Consider the following 23886-nt stretch of genomic DNA (forward strand, 5'->3'; position numbering starts at 1 on the left):
TCTAGGATGAGTTTGTGAACTCAATTGTCATACCTCATATCATAGCTCTGATAGCCATTCCAGAAAAAAAGTTCCAAAATTGCTTTGAAGGATGGGCTAGGCCCTGGCATGGGTGCATATCTTCCCGAGGGGAGTCCTTTGAAGGTGACCATCATGAAATTCAGCAATGGAGTGTGTAGCACTGTTTCTGGGATCAGTTTTCAGACTTAACTATTTGACTTCATAAAACCAAGATTATCTAAATGTCCTAACAGAATCCCAAGTTCTAAATTATTAGTATTTCTTCTAACACGAAAAGCAACAATCTTTATACTGTATTTAAAATCAGATTTTTTAAGAATAATGGATTTTAGCTCCTCAAGGGATCTATTCATTAATTCAATAAACATTAGCTGATAGTGTTACCTCCTAGTTATGCTAAGAGTTAGGGATGCAGCAGGGGGCAAGTCAGCATGGGTCTAGCTTGAGGACCTAGCACGGTACCTGGTCCATAGTAGATGATCAATACACGTTGGTTGACATGGACCCAAAGACGTTCAGAAAACGTTACATAGCATAGGAGTCCCAGGAACAATCCTCCGGACCTTCCAGATACTCCTGTAACTCAGGAGAAGCAGGAAGGTTGATTCATGAAGGTAGAGGAAGCACTAGGACAGGCTCCCTGGCAACCTTGGGAACATCTGCTTTTAGCTGCTCTGATGTGTTTGACTCTCAGTTACAAGCTGCCACAGCCCCAAGAACTGAATCACTACTGCTTTATATTCAAATCCTAGAGACTTGTTTATATTCTATACTCTTCCAGGGTCTGGGGTTTGAGGCTTTTTTTTTTTTTAAAAAAAAACCACCATATAAAACCTTCACAAACTTCCCAGAGTTGCACTGTTACCAAAAATCAGTTAGGTACTATTATGCAAATTATATATTCACAATTTCCATAAAAACCAGTCAGAAATGTCAATTAGTGCTCATTAATATGCAATAAAATCCTCCTTTGAAAACTATTAAGAGCCAGGAATGAATTCCACTTGGCTGCCCTCCTTTAATGAGAACTGCTGTGAAGTACCCTATGCTATATCTCATCAGCAAAACAGTAAGGCATCCCAACAAACCAAGCTTCGGGCAGTAGTAGGATCGACAGAATGATCACCTGGAGGTGTTGGCGTCAAGAGGCTGGCTTTGACAGTTCAAGTTTGTGCTGCTACAGATGAGATCCCTGTCCTTCTGGGTATTCAGAATACTGGCTGTGTGAATTCATTAAGCTGCTTTGTGATGGAAACATGGTGATACTGAGCGCTCCTTTAAAGGATGTTTGTGAGGGAGCCACACAGCTAGAAGGGGATATATAAGACCTCACTCCTGAAGTTCATTCTGTTCAAGAGACTGAATGTTCTACCCCTCAAAGCAGGCTAGGAGCCAAGGCCTTTGGAATTACTGGGGCTTATCTCTGAAAAGCCTCCTGGTCAGAATTTTTATGAGTGAGCTTTGTCTCTAAATTCCAGATTCTGCTGAACTTTGGGTTTCTCTAACTGTTGTTAGACATTGCTATACAACCAAAGACACTTGTGTGAGAGTAATTTAGGCTCTTTCAGGATAAAAAAAAAATAGAAAATAATAACCTATCAACATTAGACTGGTCATTCTGTGCACACTTTCTTAACAAACTGTTCCAAACCTGGCCTGGAAGCAGGAATGGAGAATAGGACATTCCAAGTACAGTCTAAGTCAGGTGTCTTCAAACTTTTTAAATAGGGGGTCAATTCACTGTCCCTCAGACCGTTGGAGGGCCGGACTATAGTTTAAAAAAAAAACAAACTATGAACAAATTCCTATGCACACTGCACATATCTTATTTTGAAGTAAAAAAACAAAACAAGAACAAATACAATCACACCACCTCATGTGGCCCGCGGGCCACAGTTTGAGGACCCCTGGTCTAAGTGGTTATTAAACTTCAATGCAGATCAGAATCACCTAGAGAGCTCCTTCAAAAACACTGGTTGCTGGTTCCTGCCTTCAGAGTTTGTGATTCAGTAGCTATCAACTGGGGCCTAAGAATGCATTTTTTTCCTTTTCTTTTCTTTTTTTTGCTGTTTTTGGCTGGGGCTGGGTTTGAACCCACCACCGGCATATGGGGCTGGCGCTCTACTCCTTTGAGCCACAGGTACCACCCAAGAATGCATTTCTAACAAGATCTCAGGCGATGCTGCTGCTACTGATTTGGAACTCATACCTTGAGAACCCCAGTCCATCATAAAAAATATAAGACTTTCATTAGAGTTTGAACCACATAACCTTCAGAGTAACATTTAACTTGTTATTTCAGGCTACTCTGATAAGGCTTAGGCCCACAAATTGATGTCATTTGAATTATTCTACCAAAATTAATGTCAGAAAAGTATAATTGAGATTTTAGACACTTTGAATAGTACTCAATTCTTTCATTATTCTGGCCATGATTCCTAAATATTTTTTGGTCATGATATACTGATGAAAGGTACGGACTCTCTCCTGAAAAAAATTATATATAAATATACAATATTTTACATACAATATCAAATAGGAGAATCACAGACCATTCACAAACCCTCCTGCAAAGCCCAATCAGAAGCCAAGGGAAAACAGTTCTTTGGCTATTCTTGATAGTGTTCTCATAAACGCAAATATTTCCTTATGACCATGCACAAATAAAGCATGATGCATGGGAATGATAAAGGGGTGTGACAAATTATCACCAATTAAAACATTTTAATAATTTTGAATATGTTTATTCTTTATCGAGTCTCACAGTCTTTGCCTTTAAATTGGAGTCATCTATACTTAAGTTAAAAATCGATTATATTGTTTTTTCTCCAACATTTTAGCAAGGTTGCAGTTACAGCAGCTCCTCTCTGAGCTTCATGATGCCACCCAAGGATAATAAGAAGAAGAAAGAAGCCAGAAAGTCAGCCAAGAAAGACAAAGAACCAGTGAACAAATCTAGGGGCAAGGGCAAAAAGAAGTGGTCTGAAGAAAAAGTTTAGGACAAGCCCAACAACCTAGTCTTGTTTGACAAAGCCACATATGACAAACTCTATAAGGACATTCTTAACTATAATCTTGCAACTCTAGCTGTGGTCTCTGAGAGACTGAAGATTAAATGTTCCCTGGCCAGGGCAGCTCTTCAGGAGCTCCTTAGTAAAGGACTTATCAAGTAAATTACTTGGGCTCTGAAACTAGAGCCCAAGTAATTTACACCAGAAATACCAACGGTGGAGAAGCCCCAGCTACTGGAGAAGATGCATGAATAGTTCCAACCAACTGTATATTTGGAAAAATAACAGTTTATTGAATAAAAAAAAATTACTATATTACTATTTTTTTATCATTAAGTATGATGTTAGATACAGATTTTGCATAATTCTCTTTATCAGGTTAGGGAAGTTCTCTTCTATTCTCAGCTTTTTGAGACTTTGTATTTAAAATATCTGGGCTTTCATATTCTCTAATATGTCTTTATTTATTTATTTATTTTTGAGACAAAATCTCTCTCTGTTGCTGTGAGCTGGAGTGCAGTTATATCCTCTTCGCTCACTGCAACCTTTAACTCCTGGGCTCCAGTGATCCTTCTGCCTCAGCTCCTGAGCAGACAGGACTACAGATGCATATCACCACACTCAACTAATTTTTCTATTTTTTGTAGAGATGGGGCCAGGGGTGGAGGTCAGGGTGTCTTGCTCTTGCTCAGGCTGGTCTCAAACTCCTGATCTCAAGTAACTCTCACACCTCACCCTCTCAAAATGCTAGAATTATATGCATGAGCCACTATGCTTGGCCACATTCTCTAAACTTCTTGAGTGAACTTCAGCAGCTTCTGTCTTTCAAGGAATTTGTTCAGTTTATCTAAGTTGATGGAACTATTGAAGTAAAGCTGCTTATAATGTTCCCATATTATCTGTTAATATCTGTAAAAACTGTAGTGATGTCACAGATCTCATCTCTGATATTCCTCTCTTTTTTCCTGATTAGTCTGTTGAGAGGCTTATCATTTTTACTGATATTCTCAACAAATAGCACTTGCTTTCAGTGACTTTCTCTACTTTTTAATCTACTTAATTGATTTTTGCTCTGATATTTATTATTTCCTGTCTTCTGCTTACTTTGCATTTTCTTTGCTTCTTTTGGGGGGAGACAGGTTAGTTTCTTAAGTTAAAAGCTGAGGATATTGATTTGAGGCTTTTTTTCTTACAAGCCTTTATGCTGTAAAATCCCAAGTGAGTATTGCTTTCGATACATGACTTTTCACTTTCATTCAACCCCAATTTCTCCTTTCCCTTTTTATTTCTTCTTTGACTCATGAGTTATTCTGAAGTTACTTAGTTACCAAATATTTGAAGATTTCTGTTATTGACTTTGTAATTAATTCCACTGTGGTCATGAACACACTTTGTATGACTTGAGTCCTTTTAAATTTATCGATACTCATTTTATGGCTGAGAATATGATCTGTCTCAATACGTGTTCCAGGTGCACTTGAAAGAAACATCTTATTTTGCTGTTGTTGGGTAGAATGTCCTATAAAGAGCAATGAGGTCAAAGTTGTTGATTGAACTGCTACCTTCTCCTATATACTTAATTATATTCTGTCTTTTTGTTTTGTCCATTACTGAGAGAAGGATAATGAAATTTTGGACTACAATTATGGATTTGTCTATTTCTCCTTGAAGCTCTATTGATTTCTGCTTTATGTATTTTGAAGCTCTATTATCAGATGCATAAATGTTTAATACTATTGTCTTCCTAATGAAGTGACTCCTTTATCATTATGGAAAGATTTTCTATTCTATAATATTCTCTGCTCTGTAATATACTTTTTCTTATACTGATAGTGCTACTCCCAAATACCTCTAACTATTCTTGAGCTTTGTTTTGGAATGCAGTCAAATTATTAGGATCAGGTTGGTCTTTGGAGATCGTCTTTTAAGATTTGTTAGGCAAGATCAGAGCACTACTCAAACTAGGGCTACGTATTTCCCACGAATAAGGCATGGTTTTTCAGAGCATGCTATCCAATACTCCATCAATTATGAGCATTCCAGCCTGTATGAGCTATGAGTACTGTCTCCTCTAATCCTTTTGGGTGGTTCTTCCTCCATAACCAGGTAGTTTCTTCACCTGCATGTGCTGACCATCACTCAGCTTTATACTTCAGGTACTCTGTGAGGATCGCTGCAGTTCTTTCTGCTCTCCTCTCCAATACTCTGTCCTAAAAACTCTAGCTTCTGGGTGGTGCCTGTGGCTCAAGAGTAGGGCACTGGCCCCATAAGCCAGAGGTGGCATGTTCAAACCTGGCCCTAGCCAAACAAACAAACAAACAAACAAACAAAAAAATCTAGTTTAACTCAGAGAGTCTGAGTTCTCTCTTTTTGCATCATATTCTGGAAACTGTATCTTGGTGTGCCTGTTTTTGATTTTTTTTTTTTCCACTGAGTGCCAGAAATCATGCATGAAAAACAAACAACCTCTAGTTCATTTTCTCTTCTCCAGAGAACATGGGAAGGCTTCTGATAGGTATTAAAATAAAAACCAAATTATTTTAATCTAATCAGTGACTGAGCTGATTGGAAATTGGATTTCAGTACTTTATAAGACTCATCTGTTTCTGGTTCCCCCTAACTGGTCAGGCATAATCCTTCAGGAATCCAAACTGAAAGCTTAGGATGTTTTCCAGGCCCTTCTACCTCGATGGGCCCTATACTCTAATCTCTATCTTCCCAGCATAACAAGACTGTAAGTAGCTCTGATTAGCTCCTCAGTTTCTGAGTGCCTTCTTTCTGTTTGGATTTTTTTTAACCTCTTGGTTTGTGCTACTTAAAACTCAGTGAATGACTTGGAAGGAAAATTGCTTAGACTACCAGGCTGATTTCTCTATGACTCTTTTCTTCCAATGATCATGGCCTCTCACGTCCTGCCCATTTGGTATCCTTATATTCCAATTTTTTCTTCTTCCATAGATCTATCAAGACTGTGGAATATTCTGTTCAGCTTCTCTGATTTCACCAGTTGCTTATTGTTGGGCTTTTCTTCGCATGTCACTTAATAAATGGTAAATGTCTAACCAGGTGCACTGTCTCACGCCTGTAATCCTAGCACTCTGGGAGGCTGAGGCTGGTAGATTGTCTGAGTTCAGGCATTCGAGACCAGCCTGAGCTACTGCGAGACCCCATCTGCGTTGTGGCAGGCACCTGTAGTCCCAGCCAGCTACTGGGCAGGCTGAGGCAAGAGGATGACTTAAGCCCAAGAGTTTGAGGTTGCTGTGAGCTATAACACCATGGCACTCAACCCCAAGGTGACTGAGCAAGCCCTGTCTCAAAAAAAAAAAAAAAAGTAACTGTCTAAAGAGAAGAAGAAGCCTAGAAATGTGTGGCACACTTAATGAGTTTCTCTTCTCTCTGAGGTCTTAGTTCTAAAGTTCTCGATGCCTTAATAGGTCTTCTATGCCTTCTAATAGATTTTTTAAATCCAGCTTTTCTAGATTTCCTCTATGTGAGCAATGGTATACTATCAGATAGTCTACTATAGCCAGAAGCAGGTGTTTAGTGTCTTGTAATATGTTTAACCTTAAACTTTATTTACTGACAAGACCAAATTGTCTAGAGGTAATCTTTACTAACACAAATGACAGCACAAACAGTATTAACTATCATTATTAACCATGAGACCAATTAAGATACATTATAGAATGTCTAAGTTACAAAGCACCAACCTACTTCAGAGTCTAGTTTGCTATCACCATTCCTGCATGTCAGTGCATATTTGAAAATTAAAATTTTATGTAAACATATATATTAACACAAAGGATAAAGCTTATTCTGCAGGTATATGTGTATGCAAACCAAAGTTACAAACGCGTCCTTGTAAGTTAATTGCAATAACTTCTGTTTTTCTTTTACTTTAGTCTTCAATCTAGGACACAGAAATCCATTCCAAAGCTATGAAGTAAAAATCATGGCATACGTTATAGAAGCCAACTGCAAAATATCTGCCGACAGGACTCAATAATTTCTTTCCCCTGTTTAGCTCAGGTTGGCATTCTGGTTTTAACATGGATTAGAGATCACAGATTTCTATAAAGTATCCACTAGCTCACAGGTCCATTGGTCACACAACAATCTTCAGCTGAGGATTTTAAAATCTCATTTACTTCTCACTAGTTTGTCAGTTCACATTTATATTTCATTTATTTGTACTCTCCAGTTTCCCTTAATGCTTCTCTGACATTTTTTTCCAGCCCTGGTGTGGTGGGAATTCCCACTCCTCTCTAGTCTGGTGGACGAGACTAAAGTTTTACATGCCAACAAGAGCAAAACTAAAAATGAAAGCCAAGTACTCCAGGGAAGCTCGCTCCTAATCCTGGGTTTGTTAAAATCATTTGTTTAAAACTGTTCACATCTGTTGCTTGGCACTGGTCCTTAAGCTCCAAGACCCCTACCTTCTTAACTAATTATCCCCACATCAAATAATCAGTTACAGTTGATTGACTATATACTCATAAAACTCTCTAAATCCCAAGTCCTTAATGAAGACAGAAGGCTGAGATGGAAACTGAAGAACCTTTTTCAATCCAACTATTAAAGAAAGGGCATAATTAAAAAACATGCCAGATATGGCTTTGTGAGAAAGTGCTGTCAATCCCTGAATGTGCACCCTTCCCCCCGCCATCCCTCAGATGCTCCCACCGCAGACGAAAAACCATGTATAATTCCACAGCATGGAATAAATGAGCAAGGGGAATTGTAAGCAGTCTGGGCAACCAAAAGCAAGAGAGACACAATGCAACCAAGATACTGTACACCCCGTTCCCCACTGGGCTGCTATAATCCACTCTTGGCATGGACGAGTTCGCATTGCAGGCTCTCCTCCTGGAGAAAGGCAGTGGGACACAGGGACAAAGACAAACGGAGGGAAGGAAACAACTGCTGGAGAGGAGACCTACATTGAAAATTAAAACTGTGTATTCCCTTTGACCAAGAAATGCCAACTCTGGGACTCTCTCCTACAGAAATAAAACCAAAGTGTAAGGATAAATGTAGAATGTTTATTGTGACATAATTTGTTATGTTAAAAAAAAGGACTGAAGAAAAACATGAATATTTAATCAACGGGGACATAATGGGAGAAATGATAAAACTTCCTATAATGGAATATTAGGTAGCTATTAAAAATAATAAATCAGTTATATGCTGATATAACTGATTATATATAAAAAACAGAATAACTGATATTATATGATCCAATTTACATACAAAAAAGAAAATAGTTCTACCTATGTCTTTCTGAACATAGAAAAGGAGAAAAGGAACTCACACTGAACTTTTAACAGTGGTTTTGTTGGTTGGAAGGAGAGAAAGTGGAAATTGGTAATATTTTCCTAGAGACTGTGGTCTTACTAGACTTGCTATGTGGACTTTTATAATTTAAAAACGTAACAAAGTTATATTATGAAAGGATTTATTGAGACTTTATAATTACCCGTAACCAGACCCCAGAGTTCAGTAGAGTTCAGTAGAGTATGTGGTTCTCTGGCATTTGTTTTAAATTGATCCTAGTGAGTAAAGGGAGATAGCAACTTATTTCTATTTGGAAAGAGAGAGAGCTCACCTAGTATTGCTCAACAGAAGCCAATTAAAGCTTGGTTGACAGAGTTGACAGTGTCTTTAGAAAAGGCAAGTGGCTGTGAAACAAAAACTGTATCTACTTCTCCAAATCCTTAACCACAGAGCTTCTCAAGGGCCTGCCTAGAGCAGTGAGTGGTGAGAAAAGGCATGGATGAAAATAGCACAGGCTTTTGTCTGAGAAAATCCCACTACTCCAACTATTGACAATCTTTGTTGGCTCCTGTTCTTACTAAGACATGAGAAGCACAAAGCTGGCCCAACCTCGGCAGAAATAGATATTAAACTCTGTGGGAGAGAGGCTGCTACCCAGGTTCGAAGTGTTCTGTGTTGGCCCTTTGGTGGAAGATACTCTGAGCACCGCTGGATGCTACCTGTGAGCCCTCCAGTGTCACCCACAGAATGGGATGGCCAGGGCAATGGCCTTGGAGGTGGGATACTTGGCTCAGTATTTGCAATTTGGTCTCATGCTCATAGATATTTTCAGATCTTCTGGGGGCAACAGACACAGGATATTCAATAATAGAAAAATGCACAGAAGCTACAGTCTATGAAGAATTAACTTTTAAAATTGTTCACTCATCTTCCAACATCTTTTTATTTTCTATAATCACACTCTCCCCCACCCTTGATTCTTCCTCTGTCTCCTTACTTAGCCTCTTTAATAGGTTTTTCCTTAATGTTTTCATAGAAATCCATGTTCATCATATAGTTCTGGAAAATATAGATAAGGTGAAAAAACAGAAATCATCATTTATAATCTCACCAGTAATAGTTTGGAATTGTTTACCCTTTTAAGTAGTCTGCATTTGCATATCTTTGCAAGTTTATATGGATGTCTCATAAATACCTAATATTGGGAATGAATATGAGTGAACACGTGGACATGTGAAAAAGGGTTTGGACAGCTGCGACCTGTGCGGTGGTGATATGGCTATGTGTTTTGTGTGACAATTCTATATAAATATTTCTCAGACTGACTGTGACAGCAGCCTTCATGTCTCCTCCTTTCCCTTCTTCTCACGTTGCCTTGGAAGTCAGCAATATTTGCATGTAAAGATTCCCATGCTTGGTTATTTGATCTTCTTGCATCCCATTTTCTCACTCGTAGGTAATTGGGAACCTATGACCCCAGCACTTCACTAATGTCTTTGCTTTTCTGCCTCCGGTCATTATCTTTTCCTCTCTCTCTTTCCTCTGATCTCCAAAAGCAGGTATCCATCACCGGCTCTGGCACAATCACAAACTCATCAAAATTTGTGTTCAGAAAAGGCACAATCAAGCATGCACTCTGTTCACCTGTGCAGAGGAAAGACTAAGGCTAACATGACCTTTGAGAGACTCCACCTCACACAGAAATAAGGAATATCTTAGATTAAAGCCAAGGAAGGCCTTGTTGGTCTGAAGTCTTGCCAGGGCAATGCCTTCAGGCCCTTCCTATACCTTCAACTCCAACCACACAGGCAATAAAGGGGTGCTTAGATGCTCGCAGCTCCCCCACTGAGGCAAAGCAGGGATGGAGAAGACTGGAGGATGCAGCACACAGCCTGGGGGTTCAGCTTAGCTCACAATATCTGTGTGCTTATGTGTTGGGGGCAGGAGGGTGGCTGGTGAGCCTGCTGCAGGTCAGTCCTGGGGATGTACACGTATTGAATGAATCTGATCTTCTCTGGTTTACTTCTCTTAGAATAGACTACACAGAGTCTTTAGACTGAGTTGGATACAGCGGAATATTATAGAAGTGCCTTGGACATAGACACACCTCTAAGGCCTTGCCTGGGTTAGATGTACCTCACCAAAACTGCTTAAAAATGAACCAATCTCTGGTCCAAAGTTGCATGGTTCCCTCAGACAAAGACTAAAGTCCCTTCTGCAGCCTGCATAAGCTGGCCTTCAGCTTCCCGCTTTGTTTCTCACTGTGACCCAGCCCTGACCTTTCCTCACTCCCTCCTCACCTTACTCACACCACACTGGCACTGTGGCTCCGACTCAAATGTCATCTCAAGTTATTCCGTCTCTCTGGAAAGGCCCTTCCACACCACAGCTGCCAAAGAGTCACCTCCATCAGAACCTGACTCAAAAGCCACTTCTTCCTCAGAGGAAAATAATGACCTTCTGGAATATCCCTCTGTCCTCCACCTGAAAACCCTAGCTGGCCTCCACTCCTACCTGCATACTCTCACACCAGGCTGTGACAACCTCATGCAGTACACAGCACAGTTGTCTCATACAGGCCTTGTCCACACCAGTGTCAAAGGAACTGTGCCATGTACAACACCAACGCCTCCATTCCTCTATTTGGAATGAATACATCCCGTCTTAATCCTTCCTCATTCTAACAAGTTCTCTCCTCTGTCCTTTCAGGATTCACACCTTTATGGGTACTACATTAATAGGCCCTTTTCTAAAGTCATTTTATCAGCACATGCAGACTTTCCCCTGATCCAGCCACCATTCATGCCCATCTTTTTATGTGTTCATTCTTTTCTTTTCCCAGAAGGCAGGGTGCTCTGCAAGGTAGGGTTCAATAACATGGGTGTTCTCAGGCCATATATATCTCTGAGCACTTCACGATTCGATAAGCATCTTAGAAAAACACCTTGAGAAGTCTAGGTGGAAACCAATGCCCCATGGAAACACATAAATATTTTATCAGGCTCTGGACAAGGCTCGCACTTATAAATATTTAAACTCCTCAGTAGCACAATGCTCAGAGGCTGATTAGAGTCAACATGGGATGAAGAACTGAGATGGGAGAGGGAAAATACAACAGCAATGGCAGCAGGCATTCTATGGTGTCTCTTTCAAAGACCTAAAAGCGCTTAAAGTGTACCCCAGGAGATCCCATAACTTGCATAGACACTCATTTTCCAAGTGCTCTCCCTCTAAAGTGGGAGGCAGGGTAGCTCCAGTGGAGCTGTCCAGAGAGGGCACTGGCTAGGCTGTAGACAGGCTGCCACTTTGCTCACAGACTTCTCTGGGCACTGGAGGCATAAGAAGATTTGCAAATAAAGCACACTGAAATCAAAATAAGGCAGATGCTATAAGGATGCTCATGGCAGCCTTACTCGAAGCAGTCCTAAACTAGAAACAACCCAAGTGTCCATCAATAGGACAATGGATAAACACGTGGTTAACATTCATACAATAAATACTATATTGGAATAAAAAGATACAAACTGGTGCTGTACTCAATAGCATGGGTGGGTGGCACCTGTGGCTCAGTGAGTAGGGCGCTGGCCCCATATGCCGAGGGTGGCAGGTTCAAACCCAGCCCCGGCCAAACTACAACAACAACAACAACAACAATAACAACAAAAATAGCATGGGTGAATCTCACAGACATTATGTTGAACAAAAAGTAGCCAAACATAAGAGTATATACTGTATAATAGCATCAAATTCAAGAACCAGAAAAACTAAACTATAATAATAGAAATCAGAACAAAGTTTGCTGCTTCTGAATGGTGGGGGTGATTAGAAAGAGGCCTAGGGAAAGCTCTGGGGTTAAAAAATGTTATGTGTTATTTGGGATGTGGGTTTGTCAAACTGGTCCAACTTCTAGCACAGGATTTAACTTAGAAGCACTGTGAGGCCACTGATCTAAAGGATCATCATTTACCTATAAAATATTGATTAATACCAATTACCTAAAAGGACTTCTGGTATTTTACAAAGGGTTCTGCCAGCCTCATGGGCATCAATGTCTTCCATTGACCAATGTCACTTGATTCCATTGTTTAATTGCTTATTAATATGCCAAACAGGAACACAGCCACACATAAAACAAAAAATTCCCTGTCCTTATCAAGTTTACATTAGAGTGGGGGATATGCATAATGAACAGGAAATAGGTAAACTGTATAATGTCAGATAGTGCCAACTGCCATAATAAAGGATAGAGCAGAGTCAGAGAACAGGAGTGACAAGGGGTTGTTTTAGATCCAGTGGCCAGGGAAAGTCTCATTGAGAAGGTCACATGTGAAAAGAGACCTGAGTGAGTTGAGGAAAGTAGTGCCAATATTTGAGTGTTCAGGCTGCAGGAAGAGCAGGGGTGCAGGGAGCATGGTAAGTGAGAGGGAGGGATAGAATACAAGGTCAAACAGGTCAGATCACACCAGGCTTCAGTAAGCCCTGTCCAGAGAGCTGGATGATATTCAAAAGGGAGATGGGGAGGGGTGTTGCAGGGTAGTAAGTGTGGGATGATACAACTCAACTCATGTTTTATAAATGGGAAAAAGAAGGAGATTAAGAGATATGCCCAAGATTCTTATGGAGAGTCAGAAGAGTAAGATCCATATTTTTTTTCCTCAAAATGTTTTTTAATATCCTTCACACATCTACTTCTTAACCACTTATGATTCAAGCTCTGTCCAGGACCAGATCACATATGTCTATATTTTAAACTCTGATTTTTATTAACACATTTATATTTTAAGAAAATCATAAGTTTATAGAAAGAGAGGTAACTCTTCTGTATGTCCAAAGTATTTCATAATAAAAGGTTGGAGAAAAAGTAAAAGAGGGATTTGCATCCTTTATGAGGAAAATTCATCAGCAACTAAACATGAATGTTGTGGTTCTCAATACCTTTCTGCAAAATGAAGGCTCTCATTTTTTAATTAAACACAACACTCCTTTCAAGTCTTGCTCTAACTTTGCTGCCCAAGTCAGTGCATGTTCCATTATTTCTGCAGCCTGCCAGAGCCTTTGAGCTTCTTTCTCTCTCACCCAGCCTCTAATTACTCTCTGAAAACCTGCTCAAGAATGGAATAAAAATGGGAATTCAGGGACAGGAGGGATATTCTATATTTCCAGATGGGATAGAAGGCCTCATCCTTCTATCCTATCTGGAAATATCCTTATGGTCAAGCAACAAAAAAGGAAAGATTAAAACTCTCAACAGGAAACAAACTGTTATGTGCCTATTCTCCCTTCCAGAAAATCCCTTTCCCTGAATCCTTACTCTTCCACTCTCTTGAGAGCCTTCTAGACTGGGAGTTCTTTCATCCTACCATCCCCTAGGGTTACTTTGGTCCCTTCACCATATTGGAGATTCTCTATCTCCAGGCTACCATAACTCTGCCTCTGACCAGGCTCAACTCCAGACTTCCTTGGGGGAAAAGGAGAAGCTAAAAGCTGGGGGTGGAAGAGAAGGGAAAACCAAGGGAGACAACGGTGGCCCTGAAGTGGAATTGGACTGGCAGTGGGGACCACAGAGCCATCTCCACCTTTCCCAAGAGACCCCTAACTCAACCAAAGTCTGCTGAAGCACTTTACCGTCCAGATTCAAAGTTCCTTAACCCACATGCAAGCGCTTCCCCAGCCACTTGTTTGCGTGCCCATTTGCCCCAGCAATGAAAAGGCACGATCCTACAAGCGTGGCTGCTACCCTGCCGGTTGGGAGACCTCTGTGCAAAATTTAGCCATTGGTGGAGAAAAAATTGGTTTTTCTTTGCAGGCCTTGCTGCCTAACACAACTATACCAACAATTTTTCCAGTCCTCAACTCCCACGTGAACATCTTTCTCTGCGTTAAAGCACTACATACAGAAGAAAAGCCATTTCGTTACAGGCTAGGAGGTAATTTACTCACGATTCACACACGCGCGTACCTAGAAAACCAACAAAGGGATACACCGTGCCACGACTTCCATACTCCGCAGGTTTCAATCCGGAAATATTAACAACAGAACTCAATTTTTAGAAAGAAAACCTCAAGGCCCGTACGCTGCAGTAGCACGTGGATACCCAGAGTTCGCACAGAAGGCGTCTAGTTTCCGACAGAGCTAACTCGGAAAGGTTGGGGGAGAGGCTGCTGGTTGGGGGAGAGGGTGCTGGTGAGGGCAGAAGCTGCTGGTTGGGGAAAGGCTGCTGATGAGGGGAGAGGCTGCTGGTTGGGGAAAGGCTGCTGGTGAGGGGAGAGGCTGCTGGTTGGGCAGAGGATGCTGGTTAGGGGAGAGGCTGCTGGTTGGGGAAAGGCTGCTGGTTGGGGGAAAGGCTGCTGATGAGCGGAGAGGCTGCTGGTTGGGGGAAAGGCTGCTGGTCAGGGGAGAGGCTGCTGGTTGGGCAGAGGCTGTTGGTTAGGGGAGAGGCTGCTGGTTGGGGGAAAGGCTGCTGGTGAGGGGAGAGGCTGCTGGTGAGGGTAGAGGCTGCTGGTTGGGGAAAGGCTGCTGGTTGGGGGAAAGGCTGCTGGTGAGGGGAGAGGCTGCTGCAGCCCCCGGGCGACTCCTTCCACCGAGCCCGCAAGCAGTTGAAGAGTCCAGTGAAGTGGAACGGTCTCTCTGGGGGACCTCACAGTCCCGGGGGGAGCCCATCCTGCCCACCGCTCTGCACCCGGGTTGTGCAGGTGCTCCGGCCAAGCCGGGGACACGGGCGCGCGATGAGCGCTCTGGGCATGAGCTTTCCTTTTCAGCACTGCGGCTCACTCGGCGTCACCGCCACCGCTCCTCTTCACACCGAACTCCAGTCCTCTCCTCGCTCTCTCTCCTGGGACTGCGGTCTGCAATCCCAGCGAACGACCCCACGCTCGCCGCAAGTCTCTAAGAGTTTCTTTACAGTTTCCAAAGAAACGCCCAGATTCCAAAGAGGAGAGAAGAAAAAGCCCCTTGCCCTCGTCCACGTTTTACTTTGTAATTATTAATAAGTGAAGTTTCGTGGGTGCACGGTGTTCGCAGAGAGGCCCTCAAGATCCTGACTGTAGGGTCCTCAAGGGCGCTATGCTCACCTCACCGGGTCCCCGACGGCCGAGAAAGGCCAGGCCTGAGGCTGCGCACAGGAGGCCCGCGGTCTGGAGCGTCTCCGGCTTCGCGGGGCTGGACGGGGCGGGCGGGGCCGGCGGGACAGGGACGCGGACCGGCGCCCATCGCCGCGCGGGGAGCCGGGCGGGAGGCCGGGGGTAGGGAGGCCGGAGGCGGAGGGCAGGAGGCGCCCAAGGCAGTGCGGCCCGCGCCGAGTGAGCGCACCGTCTGCCGCGCGGGCCGCGTCCCTGGCTCCGCCCCGCGTGGGCGCCCAGACCGGGCCGACGGCTGCGGGTCCCGCAGACCCGGCACTCGGCGCGGCTCCCCGCCTCCTCAGCTCTGCCTCCCGCCTCCTCCCCGGGCGGGCCCCTTCCCCGGGGACCCTTCCTTGGGGGGGCGCCCCCGCCCGGGCCTCCGGCCAGCTGCTGTCAGAGCAGCGGGACCCTGGAGCCTCGGGCTGCGTCCCACACAGCTGCAGGAACGAGACCGGAAGGATTCCCAGCAAATGCTCCTTTTTATTTCTGGGATAGAGTTACCAGTTAGTTTTCTTATTTTATGCCCTCTGGGGCTTCCCAATCATTTATGTCGAATTTGTGTTTATTTTATAATCAGAAAGGGCAGAAGACTAGAGCATTACTTTTTCCAGGAATGCTATAAGGAAGCCATAAACACGACGTTCACCCCCAACCCACTTCAGAGTCCAGAACCCTTAATATGTGTGAGACGTTTCAGACACCTTTTTTTTTTTTTTAATTTCAGATTAATACGAGGGTAGAAAGGATTAGGCTACGATGTTTGCCTTCGTGAGGTAGGGTCCCTGTTGCAGTTGTGTCTCAAATCCAGGAGGTGTGCCGTATACCCCTATACTGTGCCCACTGGGTGGGAGCACACCAGTCCCTCTCCCCCCGTCCCCCTCCTCCACAGACATCCTTAAGGAGAGATCTGTAAAGGATCCTGGGGATCCATTTAGACTTTGTTCTTTTTAGGGCAATGTCTCATTCATTACCAGGGCTAGATTGCAGTGGCATGATCAAAGCTCACCACAGACTCAAACTACTGGGCTGGAGTGATCTTCCTGCCTCAGCCTTCTAAGTAGCTGAGACTACAGATCCATGCCACCACACCTAGCTATTTTTTTTTAAGTTTTTGTAGAGATAGGGTCTCACTGTGTTGCCCAGGCCAGTCTCATACCCGTGGCCTCAAACAATCCTCCCATCTCCGCCTCTCAAAGTGCTGGGAATACAGGTGGTGAACCACCAGGCTTGGCCCACTTAGACTTTTAATATTTTCATGTATTTTGTTTTAAAATCTATTTATGCTTGTTGAAAAATCCCTCACTTTTATGACTGCTTTGAGGAAACCTTTAGCTGTAAGTCCTTCCTCTTTACAGCTAAAGGGGAAGTCAGGTCACATTGACCCTGTTCTAACAACAAAGTAGAACATTCTAGGGAAAACAAGAGAAATAAAGGATAGCCAAGGTTTTCCTCAAGGCAATGAGCAAAAAGCTGGTTCCCAGGAGCATAAATTATGCCTGAGATTTTACCCAGAAATCTCTCCAGATTTCTCATCTATACAGCTAGACCCTTTCATCTGGAACCTGCAGAAACTGAAAATGTCTAATTTGATCTCCCTGGAGGCTGCTTGAGTTAGGAAAGCTTGGGACTCCACCTTTTCCCTGGGACAGCTAACTTCAGGGTCCAGAACCAGATCTTTGGTTCTATAGTTTTATTTTTTTTTCCTTTTATTAAGTCATATACACATAGATCATAAATACATTTATGCATTTGTGGGGTACAATGTGTTGATTTTTTATACAACTTGGCATACTTACATCAAATGAATTAATATGGCTTTCACCTCATTTATTTAATTATTGTGTTAAGACATTTATGTTCTATACTTGATAGATTTGACTTGTACCTTTGCAATATGCTCCATAGGTGTGGTCCCACCGTTTACCTTCCCTCTATCAAACTCACACTTTCTTGTGAAAGATAGATCACAACTATAGCCCAGGATGAAGGAGGGAAGTGGAGGAGGATGAGAGAGGAGGGGGGAGGTTGTATAGTTTTGTTTAAGGATTTGCCCTTCTGATTTCCGTAGGGCTTTTATTTTACTTTGAAATTCCTCTGGGCTTTTAGCCCATTTTCCTCATCACTCCCTCTATACTCCACAAGATATTGGAATCTTTCTCTCAACCTGGTCCCCATGTCCTCTTTCTCAGATTACAGTATCCCCAACCCCTCAGTTGACAGGCACTAAGGTCTTCATCTTTCACTCAGGCCTGCCATATGTATCTCAGAAATGTTTCTGGAAACTGTCATCTCTTCATTCCTACACTGCTGCTCTTCTTAGATTTTATTATCTTGGGCTGAATCATTATAATAGTTTCCTACCTGGTTTTCTCACCTCGTCTCTCCCCACCACCAACACAGACTTAAGAATGTCACTCTCGGGCAGCTCCTGTGGCTCAGTGGGTAGGGCGCCGGCCCCATATACCGAGGGTGGCAGGTTCAACCCTGGCCCCGGCCAGCTAAAACAGCAGTGGCAACTGCAACAAAAAATAGCCGGGCGTGTGGTGAGCGCCTGTAGTCTCAGCTTCTCGGAAGGCTGAGGCAAGAGAATAGCTTAAGCTCAAGAGTTGGAGATTGCTGTGAGCTGTAATGCCATAGCACTCTACCAAGGGTGATAGAGTGAGACTCTGTCTCAAAAAAAATGTCACTCTCCTGACAAAACAAGCAAACATCCTCTCCCTTCTACCCCACTCCTAAACTGGTAGTAACACCCCTGTGCAATGTAAGGTTACAGTCTTCTCTTCCATAATTAGGAACCAGCTAACCTTTCCACTCTTCCCTCTGCTCAATACCTATGTTCCAGTTATAACAACAAGGTGGGCCAATTGTCATTAGTGAATCTGCACTGGGTTTTTACTGCCTCTGCTGGTTTTGCTCACTCTGTTCCCTTATCCTCGTTTTCTCTTTATCTCCATCTTAACCTGTTGAATTGCTTCCAGGCCTTCAAGATCCAACTCAAATGCTTTCTCCTTTATTAAATTTCTTCCAGATCTTCCCAGTCAGATCTGTGGGATCAATTAATGTCTCTTCCCCAACACTATTTCCTCTGTTACAGACCTCACCAAGTTTTCAGCTGCATGCTACAGCTGGCTCTGTCTTCATCACCCCACTAACTTTCAGGGCCGGCAGGGTATGTTTCTGTCTCATCATCACCCCCCAAGGCAATCAATCAGTCATACACACACACATTTAAAAATAAATAACCATGTTTTGGTTGAAGATAAACTGTGTGCTTCTTGCAAAAGTTCAAATATGCAAAAATATAAGGAAGGAAATAAATCCTCATATACTGAAATAACCACTGTTAATGTTTTGGTAATCACATTTTCATGCACCTCTTTACACACCTTTCTATTCATATATATACAGATGGAATCATTTTGTGCATGTTGTGTTTTGTTTTGGACAGCCCCTCTTCTAGTCTTTTTTTTTTTTTTTACCTGACCTTACTACTTTTCCCTATTTCCAACTGTTTAAAAGGTTAAGCCATGAATAGCTTTCCTTAATTTTTCCATGCTAATATATCTATACCCATCATTCTATCTGAAGTGTTTGTTATTGTTTATTTTATAAAATGGGATGTCATACTATGTATGCTTCTCTGATTCTTGCTTTTCTCATTAAAGAGTGAGTCATAAAAATTCTCTGACAGCTTGGACTTCACTTAACAAATCCAGATATTTGTACCTTCATATTAATCTGAAATTTGTACCCTCATATTAATCTGAAATTTAAAAAAATTCTTCTGATTAAACTGGGATAGTTTGAATTTATTCTTTCATTTTCAGGGCTGCATAATGTTCCACAGTAAGAATATACTGAAATTTATTCAAGACTTCCCCTAGCCATGACATTCAACTTCTTTAAAAAATTACCAATGCCATCAATGTTGTGATAAATGTCTTTTTATGTATATCCAAATGCCCTGGTACTTTAATTTCTAAGGAACTGATGACCAGATATGAAATTGATCTATTTAAAATGTTAATAATTGCTGTCTACAAGGCTGTAACAATTTGCTCTCCATAATTTTAGCCATTCCAGTAAATGAATGGTAATAGTTTGTTGTTCTTTTAACTAGTATTTCACTGACTACTAGTGAAGTTGCTCATGTTTTCTCTTTTCTTTTTTTTTTTTTTTTCAGTTTTTGGCTGGGGCTGGGTTTGAACCCGCCACCTCTGGCATATGGGGCTGGTGCCCTACTCCTTTGAGCCACAGGCACCGCCCTGTTTTCTCTTTTCTTTACCTTCAGGACTTCTTGATCTGTAAATTGCTTATTCATATACTTAGCTCATTTTTCTTTAGAGTTCCTTGTCTTTTCATTGTGTAAGAATTTCTTGTATATTATAAATAATAACTATAGGAGAGTAACTGTAATATGTTGTATGTATTGCAAGCACTTTCCCTACTCTATTGTTTACCTTTTAACGATGTTTGTAAGTTTTTTTAATTTTTAATTTTTATTTTTAATTTCAGCTTGCTTGTTCATTCTTCTTCGTTTGAAGTACTCTTTTTTTTTTTTGTTTTTGTTCATTTTCTTTCTTCTTTTTTCAAATGTTCTTCCTCTGGTGATGCTCTGTCCCCTTGCCTCCTATTCCCTTGCCTCCCCAGTAGCTGGGATTACAGACACCCACCACAACGTCTGGCTGTTTTTGATGTTAGTAGAGACGGGGTCTTACTCTCACGCCTTTAGTCCCAGTGCTGTGGGAGGCCGAGGCGGGTGGATTACCTGAGCTCAGAGGTTCGAGACCAGTATGAACAATGTTTGTAATTTTTAAAACAAATTATAACTTACTTGGGTTGACATTAAGTTAATGTAACATTTGTCTTAAAACTAGTGCTTAGCAAACAAAAACAGATGTTGCAGTTTCAAACTTCGTTGGGAAACCAATCTTCTATTTCAGTATTTTACAACGTATTCTAGAATATGGCACACCATCCTATTCCCTCATCCCATACTTAGTTCACTGTTAATCCACATTGCCCCATTCACAAACATAGTCATGTTTACAGCATAGTATCAATTTTCTGTATATTATTATCTGGCAGAGTCACATTGATTCATCAAAATTCTGGTTAACAAAGAGTTACCACATTTAGTGGTCACCATGCATTTCTTTCTGCTGGCCCCAAATCCACCCCTTGGAAAAAGGCCTCCACTGTCACTCCCGTGCCATTCTACTGGTCTGCCAGTTTGGAAACTCTACTCTTCTGACCACAATAGAGGACATAAAACACAAAAATAAAATGAGTTGACACCCTGTCTCAGGAATTTGAAACTTTAATTTAATTTAATTTTTTTTTAAATTTTTTCTTTTTTTTATTAAATCATAGCTGTGTACATTAGTATGATCATGGGGCACCATACACTTGGTTCATAGATCATTTGACACATTTTCATCACACTAGTTAACATAGCTTTCATAGCATTTTCTTAGTTATTTTGCTAAGACCTTTACATTCCACATTTACTAGGATGTCTGGAACAGAATAGAGAACCAAGAGATGAATCCAGCTAATTACCGTTATTTAATCTTTGACAAGCCAATTAAAAACATTCAGTGGGGAAAAGATTCCCTATTTAACAAATGGTGCTGGGAGAACTGGCTGGCAACCTGTAGAAGACTGAAACTGGACCCACACCTCTCATCATTAACTAAGATAGACTCTCACTGGATTAAAGATTTAAACCTAAGACATGAAACTATAAAAATACTAGAAGAGAGTGCAGGGAAAACCCTTGAAGAAATTGGGTTGGGCGAGTTTTTTATGAGAAGGACTCCCCGGGCAATTGAAGCTGCTTCAAAAATACACTACTGGGACTTGATCAAACTAAAAAGCTTCTGCACAGCCAAGAACACAGTAAGTAAAGCAAGCAAACAGCCCTCAGAATGGGAGAAGATATTTGCAGGTTATGTCTCCGACAAAGGTTTAATAACCAGAATCCACAGAGAACTCAAACGCATTGGCAAGAAAAGAACAAGGGATCCCATCGCAGGCTGGGCAAGGGACTTGAAGAGAAACTTCTCTGAAGAAGACAGGCGCACGGCCTTCAGACATATGAAAAAATGCTCATCATCTTTAATCATCAGAGAAATGCAAATCAAAACTACTTCGAGATATCATCTAACTCCAGTGAGACTAGCCTATATCACAAAATCCCAAGACCAGAGATGTTGGCGTGGATGTGGAGAAAAGGGAACACTTTTGCACTGCTGGTGGGAATGCAAATTAATACATTCCTTTTGGAAAGAGATATGGAGAACACTTAGAGATCTAAAAATAGATCTGCCATTCAATCTTGTAATCCCTCTACTGGGCATATACCCAGAAGACCAAAAATCACACCATAACAAAGATATCTGTATCAGAATATTTATTGCAGCCCTATTCATAATTGCTAAGTCATGGAAAAAGCCCAAGTGCCCATCAATCCACGAATGGATTAATAAATTGTGGTATATGTACACCATGGAATATTATGCAGCCTTTAAAAAAGATGGAGACTTTACCTCTTTCATGTTTACATGGATGGAGCTGGAACATATTCTTCTTAGTAAAGTGTCTCAAGAATGGAAGAAAAAGTACCCAATGTACTCACCCCTATTATGAAACTAATGTAGGACCTTCACATGAAAGATATAACCCAGTTACAACCTAAGAATAGGGAGAAGGGGGAAAGGGAGGGGAGGGAGGGAGGAGGTAGGTGAAGGGAGGGGAATTAATGGAATCCTAGAAACTTTAATTTTAAAATGGAGGTGTCTTAAATTAAGGTCAATACCTTAATTTCATCCACAAAAAATCCCAAAATCTACCTATTTCTTTTAATTGTATATATTTAGTTATTTCCTTAGTGGTTACCCTAGGCATTACAATTAGCATCTGAACTTAATATAATTCAGATTAATTCTAATTTTATTTCAATTGTATACCAAAACCTTGCTCCATTATAGCTCCATTCCCTCCCTATGCTATTATTTCCATTCAAATATTGTTTGTATTATTTCCTACATTATAAACCCACCAACACAATTTTATAATTATGACTTTATGCAGTTGTTTTTTAAATAATTTAAAAGAAGAGTTACTAACACAAATGCATTTATAATGTCTTTTATATTTACCCGCTTGGTTATGTTTACCAGTATTCTTATTTCTTCATGTGGATTTAAATTACTGTTTAGTGTCTTTTTCTGTCTTCTGAAAGACTCATTTGTTGTAGCACTAAATCTGAGGAAACCAAAGAATTTAGACACATGTTCTTACTCTCAAGAAATGGGTAGTTTTGTAGTGGAGATAAGACATTTACACAAATAATGACAATTCAAATGGGGATTTGGGTATATATCATCACCAAATATTTTGGAATTTATGACAGGTGCTGAGGATACAGAGATAAATCGTGATTTCTTCTCTCAAGGACTTAATGAAGAAATCTTCACCAAGAAAAGGGTGCTTGAACCGGCCTAAGAAGGTTGTTAGACTTTCAAAAATCAGAGATGAGAAATGGTAGTGGAAATAGCATGAAAGCTGGAAGCAGGAATGCTGAAGGCAGACAGCTCATGTTTCCCTCAGATGAAACTGGAGGGATTTACAGGAGAGTAACAAGAGATGACAAGACGGGTGGATGGGAACTAGAGTGTGTGGCTTTCTATGGGTGAAGTGTCAATGAGACTGAGACCAGCTAGGAAAAAAAAAAAAAGTCCCAGTGGAGGCTAACCTCCTTAAGAGAAGAAAAAAATGTCGCAAAAATAAATACTCCATAATTTATTTGGTATACATTAATAAAATAACAAAATTAGCAAAGATCTTACAAATACTTACTTTAGTTTAAACTTCTCATTTTAAAAATGAAGAAAGAAGGAGGGGCAAGGTGGCTCACGCCTGTAATCTAAGCACTTGGGAGGCTGAGGCAGGTGGATTACTTGAGCACAGGAGTTCCAGACAAGCCTAAGCAAAAGCAAAACCCCCATTTCTACTAAAAACAGAAAAACGAGCCTGGCCAGGTGCAGTGGCTCACGCCTATAATCCTAGCACTCTGGGAGGCCTAGGCGGGTGGATAGCTTGAGCTCACAAGTTTGAGACCAGCCTGAGAAAAAGCAAGACTTTTAGTCTCTACTTTTAGTCTCTACTAAAAGTAGAAAAACTGAGGCAAGAGGATTGGTTGACCTCAAGTTGGAGGTTGCTGTGAGCTATGATGCCACAGCACTCCACCCAGGATGACAGCTTGAGACTCTGTCTCAAAAAAAAAAAAAAAAAGCCTAGTGTAGTGGCAGGAACCTGTAGTCCCAGCTACTTGGGAAGATGAGGCAAAGTATTTCTTGAGCCAGGAGTTTGAGGTTGCTATGAACTATGACGCCAGATGCCAGAGCGCTCTACTAGTGCAAAGGAGTAAGACTGTCTCAAAAAAAAAAAAAGAGAG

At 41.5% G+C, this 23886-nt stretch overlaps 1 protein-coding gene across 1 annotated transcript in view; it reads right to left on the reverse strand.

The window, feature by feature from the left end:
* The window catches only part of GPR156 (G protein-coupled receptor 156), a 116766-nt gene extending 101250 nt beyond the window's left edge, over positions 1-15516 (reverse strand). Inside the window, exon 1 of the mRNA XM_053564183.1 lies at positions 15378-15516. The gene's annotated coding sequence lies outside the window, so the exon portion shown is untranslated. The remainder of the gene's footprint in view (positions 1-15377) is intronic.
* Between the last annotated feature and the right edge of the window lie 8370 nt (positions 15517-23886).

Source organism: Nycticebus coucang, chromosome 16 (genome assembly GCF_027406575.1).
Source record: "Nycticebus coucang isolate mNycCou1 chromosome 16, mNycCou1.pri, whole genome shotgun sequence".
NCBI classification, from domain to species: Eukaryota; Metazoa; Chordata; class Mammalia; order Primates; family Lorisidae; genus Nycticebus; species Nycticebus coucang.